The following is a 7,940-nucleotide window of genomic DNA, read 5'->3' as shown; positions in this document are numbered from 1 at the left end:
AAATGCATTAAAATCTTATGATATAGCTAAACAACAATAGGAGGCTTTGTAAAAGCGTGAGAAACCGCAAAGGTCCTTGTCATACCGTTGTAGAACAGTAACCATTTAAAGCTACAATATATTTTATACCCACCAGCAAAGTACGCTAGGGTAGCCGGCATGCTACATATCATCCCCATGGTTTTGTAGTCGGTGTTGTAGCGAGTGATCATTACTGGAAGCAACACTCCCAAGGATTTCGCCAGTCCCGCATCCAGGAACATAATTGTGAATTTTGAAAGGACGATAACGTAGCGCCATGAGTCCTTTGAATCTTGCGGTTTCGCCGTCGTACTACGACTCGTAGATGCACTCATATTCCTCGAGTCACAATATGCTTTCTCAGGAGAAAATGGTTTAAGTTACCTCAGAGTTACAGTGAACGTCATCAGCATCACACCCGAAGTATGATGTCGGCAAATTATTGTTTGGTCCTAATTTCTGCAAAATGGAAGAGAAGTGTGAGTATCAATCTTTCTTTTTCTTTTGGCCCTTCATCTTTTTCTTTATTTCAAGTAAATGATTGACACTACGCATGCCAAAGAAAAAACATAATTATCTTGCATGCTCACAACTCATTTGTTCATTTTACAGAAGTAGAAGGGATTTTAACAGGGATACCTGCGTTCAACACATGATTACTTTGCGGGCGCATATGACATAGTTCGCAACGATCAATATTTTTCGAAAGAAATTTTGATTTGTCTTTTTGAGGATACCCGGTTATATTTTTACAGAAAGCATAAGCGTTCTTTCTTTCATTACATGAATGTACAAAAATACATATGGTATCTTTAACATGTTTAAGCAAGTTTGCGTAATCCAGATTGGTGGAGTGGGGGGGGGGGGGAGGGGGAGGGAGGGATATGACAGCGTTGAGGAGGTGCATTTTAGGCGCATTTCTTTTCCTCCTGAAAGTATTGATAAACGGGATAACTTAGAACTGAGACGATACCACACATTAGCAGTACCGATTTTTTGATTTTTTTTCTTAGAGTGGACCAAACATAAAACAAGAGAAAATGTTTGGGAGTATATAGGCTCTGCTAGAAATTTCGTGTTTGATGACTAAGAATTCATACGGAAATATCAGTTTCTACAAAAATTTGAAATTTAGGCCAAAAAAGAGGCCCTAATGGGTGCGCACTGAGGTATGCTGGTTCGACGATGTTTCTGGGACATTACTACCTCCACATTCTCACACATTATTTAATCAGTACAATGTATGTTGGCGTTCGTGAAGGCCCTGACCAACTGCATAGTATACGGTAATAGATAAAGTGATTGTAATTTTGTTAAACTAATTTTAATGTGTAAATGAACAGGATGTTTTGGCATTACTGCTGTGAGTGCTATCTTAGAAGATAACAAATCAACGGGAATGAATTCCGCGTTGAAGTCGATTCGAAACACCATTTCAGAGAGAATATTCGTGATCATAATTATTGCATACATGGCCTTACAAATTAGTCAGCGACTTTCAAAGAATACAATATCATACCTCGTGATGTGATCAGAATTGATCTAAACAGTTAATGATAATATGTGGAAGCCTCTGACGACGTATCCAGCCATAGTAATCCCACACGAGTGATAAAGCCTGGTACCAACACTCAACGGTGAATGAAGAGTGCATTCGAAGTGGAAAGCAGTTATTGTGATCCAACATAATGTTATTATCCATATTTATACGGATCAGTCCCTCTGCGACAATAACGAAATATGCGCCTTTGTACAAGGGCGGATCCAGGAATTCAGTAAAGGGGAGGCGCCTTGGCAAGATCAAAGGGGGGGGGCGCACGCACCCCCATTTTCTTTTTATTTCTTTTGTTTCAACCAAAAATAAAGAGGGGCAGCTGCCCGGTGCGCCCCTCTGGATCCGCCACTGTTTGTATAGATCTGCGCGTAATCATGGTTATTATTCAAAAGCTGAAGAAAAGGACCACCCCCCTTGAATGACTTAAAAGTCACTTTGACCTGTGAAATCATTTCTATAGCTCCGTTCATCTGCAGTCAGTGAAACCTTCAATACAGCCCTTACTCCTATATCGGTTTATCAGTTTCCAAGGCAAACGATGATACTACATAATTCAAAGGTATGTTCTGAATTTGGGCACTCATTTGAGCACTTTCCATCACCGGGACACTACTATTCTATGCAAGTCAATGTCAGAGAATAACACATTTTATAATCATTAATAGCGTGATGTCCAGAGCGATGAAGATGCCCTCGAGAAATCAGAGGACAAAAGATAAGTTGTGAGGGATATATATATATATATATATATATATATATATATATAGTTATGCTAGTCACCAAAATATATAGCTTCAAATTATATATGCCAACCAGTGGCATCCGCGGTCACGCTGCACAAAGCAACATTGGGTGCCTTCGAGCACCCTATAAGAAAGCGAACAAGCGAACTGTACATAGCGTACCGTACTGAACGGTGCAAGATTTTATTCAAATTCATCAAATTCTTCCGTCGAGATGTTTTCATCGCAACTGATTGGCAAACTGCCCTACATCGACGTAGTCAGGACTCCAGGTCGTATAGGTTCGAATCCTAGGAGCTCGAGTACTATATGTACGCCCATGATTTTTTATCATGGCCAGGGGCGGATCCAGGAATTCTGTAAAGGGGGGGGGGGGGGAGGGCGCAACTAATATTCCTAGTGCCACTTCCGGGTTTCATTTCATTTTTTTTTCCTTTTTATTTCTTTTGTTTTTAACAAAAAATAAAAAATAAAGAGGGGCGTGCGCCGGTCGCGCCCCCCTCTGGATCCGCCACTGATGACTACTGCTAAAGCAGATGTAACCCCACCAAAATTATGGGTTACTAAGATTTCTCCAGAAATGTCGTCAGACTAGATTCCTACTTCCTTGGAAGACCCATGGTCACTGTTATTACCACCCCCTCCATTCATCCCTCCTCTGACGTCCGTACCCCACCTGTTTTCCAACAACCCCTCGATCAGTGCACTAGTAACCCCATGATTAGTCTTAAGATTTCCCCTTCAGCCTTTGACCCCAGTAGCCAATGTCCAATTGTAAGCCTGTGTGTATTGAGACTGGTCAAGCCCTGTGAAACGCCCCTGCTGGTGTTAGACTATGTAGGTGTAATAAAACTCAAGGATGGAGCAAGCTAGCCAGTCTAGGGATATTGTTTTAAGCACCCCTCCCTTTTGTTGGTGTGTAGGCACATCGAGAGAAATGAAAGGGCCATGTCTCAGAAGAGGAAGGTCATTCTCTCTGGGACAAAGTAGTAGTTGCTTTGGGATTTAGGGACAGTGTCCTACCATGGGCAAAGCCTATACAGAGTGGACTGGTTCTAACTGTAGACCAACATTTTCTGTGACAATGACGTAGAGTGCACGTCTAGACCAAATTCTGTCCTCTCTTATTCCTTTCCCTTCCCATTTCTCTGCCCCCCCCCCCCCAATTTCCTATGAACTGTTTAGGCTAGCTTTGCGTGTGCCTTAAAGTAGAGTAACTCCATACATTACTAGATTTACATTGCTCGTGTTACATTTTATATTACAGATACTGTTGTGCTATATATTAATTATCAATGGCTGTAAGGGTATGACTGTTTGCAAGATTATTATTTGATATGTCAAACGTTCAGAACAAAGTGTGATCCACACACTTCAGCATAAGAGATATGAGTGTGCATTTGTTATGTTTAATACATCGTTAATGCGAATGAGATGTATGTATCTGCATTCTAATTGAGTGCTTATATGATTCTGATATATGACTTGTCTAGCATGGTAAACTAGATCAGTGTTTGCATAAGTATAAACAATGTGTTATATAGCTATGCTGGTTAGGCAGCAGCTCTAGTGACCAAGGTCACAGGAGTGCAACTTTAAAGCCCTGTAGCCAGAAGGCTTGAGAGTGACTGGAAAGCCTGTCGTTACTGCCCTTGGTCAATGTTAAGACTTTGTCTGGCCAAGTGGATGGTCACTACGTCAGTAATGTTCCTGGAAGTCAAGGGGAATGAGTGACCTCTAGCCAATGAGGCAGACTTTGAATGATGTCATAGAAACATGAACCAATGATATTTCTGCTGGTCACTTAACTTCCTGGAAGTTTCTGATTTTCTCGAGAAAGTTTGTAATATTAACATTTTACATAGAGACAGAAAAGTATAAAAGCCCATAGCTTTGGAGCAAATAGGCATATCTGCTTCCTGCCAGCGCTTTGAGGCCTGCATTCACTTTGCTTGTTACATCGACTGTGTGATCCGGAAAGTTTTCTCACACATATATTTTCTGCTGAGAGGTTTACCACAAAACACTGGTAAAACCTTACAAGCATCAGCTGTACTGTTATATACAAGTTTTATGTGCCTGTGATACAACTGGTTGTGGCACGTACATCCACTGACTGCCGTGTGGAGCAACTTGTAGTGAAAACGAGTGTTGGCTCTTTTGACTAGGTAAGTCATTGTATTTCTCATGTTATGTATTGCATTGGAGAGTGTTTGTAATTATGAACCCCAATCAATAGACATGGAGGTTGCTTGTTAAGAAGAAGACTCTGATATCATGTATATAAATTCCGAAGTTATTGTTATGGTATGCAAATTGATGATCGATGACTGATGCTTGTGTATTACTTGGCAATGTAATATTACAATGCACTACAATGTATTTGCCCTTTGAATGTTTTATGAATGGACATGATTTTGCATAGACTCAAGTTCATTGCTAGACAGACAAAATTGGGAAACTGACTTGGAATTTGAAGTCAGATGTTTGATTGCATACATATTGAAATGCCCTGTAGACCCTCACACTCAGAGACAGTGAGGCTATGCTCGTAAACATTGAGGTCTACAATGTGCAGCAGCACCACCCCCCCCCCCCCCCCTCGTCTGGACTGACAGATTTATGTCCACTGACCGTTAGCCGTGAGTGGCAGAGGTCACTGCACTATTGAGTTGTGGAATGTTTAACTCTAGAGTGGGAGGACTAGCCACTAGAAGTGAAGAACCTTGCAAAGAATTATGTGAGGAATAGTTGTGCGATTGTGAATATAAAAAAGTTATATATTCATGCTTTTTAGAATGTATACATGTTAACTGTACATGCGTGGTAAAGTGTACAACTGCTCACTGTAATTATTGTGTGCGTGGAGCATTATTTCCACTCAAACTATGAGATTTGAATCGGAGTCACATTATTTGTCGACCCCAGATGAAGCAACTATACCGCCAGTTGATCAGATAGATCAAAGCTTTATTTGTGGCAGCAGTGTTGCATATAATTCAGAATGTTGAAATGTTAAACTGAAGTTCGAGAGGCTACACTGACCGTAAGCACTTGTGTGTCAAAATGAATTGACAAACATTTGATGATCGGAGTTTGTATCTGTATTGTCTAATGCGCTCATATAGGTTTGTGAGGCGAGTATGTAAAGGCAATATATCAGATCAGATATTGGAGTGGACTTCCATACTCCTGAAGAAATATTAATGATCAGATAGACACAATATTAGGAAAGTCCTGTGTCTTATAAACTCTTTTGACTAGATACATATTTGGATGAGAGCTTTGGCCAGCCTTTGCTTGGTTCAGCGTGACTGACGACTACTGAGCATTGCATCGGCTACCGTGTACGACTGGTTTGCGACTACTCTGGGCTCGTCGACAGGATAACCGGCGAGAGAGACAAAGAGACAGCAACGAGTCGAATTATCGTCATACACTGGCAAATATTTAATAATGCTAATGTAACAAAGGTTACAATTGAGTCTGTGAACAAATTGAATTGAATGATGTACTTTGTTGAGCGACAAACAAGCTAATAAAGTTTGTCATTGGATTATTTTGTCGAAACTTAATCCCAGGTGTGATATTCTTTATTTATGAACTCGGGAGTGTAACATTCGGGTTACACACTGATCAATTCAGTGCTTATTTACTTGCGTAAAGTAGATTGTAGATTCCAGCAGATTGTTTAAATGTCACTTTAACTGGACCAGAGGCATAAGTGAGCACCGGGACCCAACACACAGCAGGTGGGCATATCCGTCGACCCATGCACAGTTCGCCACTAAACTGGGCAAAACAAAAGAAGAGCTACCACAAAAGTTATTAAGTCAGTAGATGCGAGCGAATTCAGAAAATTTTGTGTAATCACATGTACATGTGATTGTGATCGCTCTTTTTCTGGAAATTTTTGGCGGGCCAGATCTGGCCCGTAGGCCGCCATTAAAAAAAAAAAAACTAACCAACCAACCAACCAACCAACAAACAAACACATTCAAAGCCTCAATGGCAATTCTGGGGTCCAGCTACATCCTTCCATCAGGTCTCGTCCCAATAAACAGACAGACGAACAGACAAATATTGATCAAATGATAATATGATTCACTATGTTTTCATTATTTTGGCATTTGCGGTTGATGGATTACGACATTTACGGGTAATTTTGGGATCCACGCACCGATATCCACCCACCAAGTTTCACCCCCCCCCCTCCAAAAAAAAAAAAACACACAAACAAACAAACAAACAAACAGACAGACAGACAAACAAATGTTAATCAAACTACAGTATGATTCATTCTTTTTTTCATGACTGCAATCGATGAGTTTTGACATTTGCGGGTAATTCTGGGATCAACCTTCGTCCACCCACCAGGTTTCATGCCATTTAACAGACAGACGGACAGACAAACGTTGATGAAATTATAGTACGATTCACTGTTTTTCACTATCATATTGCAAGTAATGAGTTATAACATTTGTCGTTGACGCCTTGTGACATTCACAATAAAAATGGAAATTTTGACATTTGTGGTTAATCAGATTTTGACCTTTGTGGTTGACGTGTTATGACATTAGTGGGCGATTTTGACATTTTATAAAAGATGTTACAATGATAGCAACTCTTGCTGGAATGGCAACTCTACATAACAACAGCCAATCAGAAAGCTACATATTCTTGTCATTATCATGACAATTTCCATTCCAGCAAGAGTTGCTGCCATATTAACTTTTTTTTAAATGAAATGAGGCCGTGGAGTAGATGCAACTATCGCTGATTAGAATGCCCGCTTTTTGCAGTGAATTCTGTATGGTGTCTTGTAGTACCAAATATAAAATCAATAAAGCACACAAACACACACAACAGACACACATACACACACACACACAATCCGTCATAATCCTATGAGGCCCTATATCTACTATTAAAAAGTGTATGTGTGTATGTGTGTGTTTGTTAAAAAAAAAAGGAATTCAATTATGGATACATAGTCCATCATAATCTTTTAAGGCTCCTTTTCTTATGCTAAAATGTGTGTATAACACAACATTATAGGCTCTATAATTTTTACTGGTTATTTGTTAGGTTAAATTGAAATTTCAATAGAACGAAAGAAAACTGCCAGTCCCGACGACTTCGTTATAACGGGATTCCAATGTATTAGCAAGAATTCAGTGTAAAACTTTCCTTTTCTTCATTTTGTTGAAATAGAAGTACACCCTACAAGCTTTGCTTTTTAAGTGGGACCCTCCATTTCCATTCTAATCTTTGTATTAGGTATATACCTTAGAAATGAAATTCTGTTGTTACTCGTGACCACTTGTACATTTTCTTTGAAATTGTTATAAATTTGTTCTGTAAATGTATTGTATATATTTTTTTCTGTTTATTCAATGGAAATGGAAATAAAATTGAACATGCATTAATTTAATTTCCTCTGAAAGATGAAGAATGGCAAAATATCCCTGATACAGACAATAGCCAGGGTACAACATCATACAATATTCTAAGCAAGTGATTTCATAGTCATTTCAAGAATTGAGAAGTTATTTAGCAAACTAAATGCAGTGTTATGTGAACTGGCAGTATCAACTCTCTACAGTATTTTTTTTTCAAAA

Source organism: Diadema antillarum, unplaced genomic scaffold, assembly GCF_040938485.1.
Source record: "Diadema antillarum isolate AM-2024a unplaced genomic scaffold, OU_Dant_1.0 scf00000211, whole genome shotgun sequence".
NCBI classification, from domain to species: domain Eukaryota; kingdom Metazoa; phylum Echinodermata; class Echinoidea; order Diadematoida; family Diadematidae; genus Diadema; species Diadema antillarum.
The sequence above is the reverse complement of the archived record's forward strand: the minus strand, read 5'-3'. Positions refer to the sequence as shown.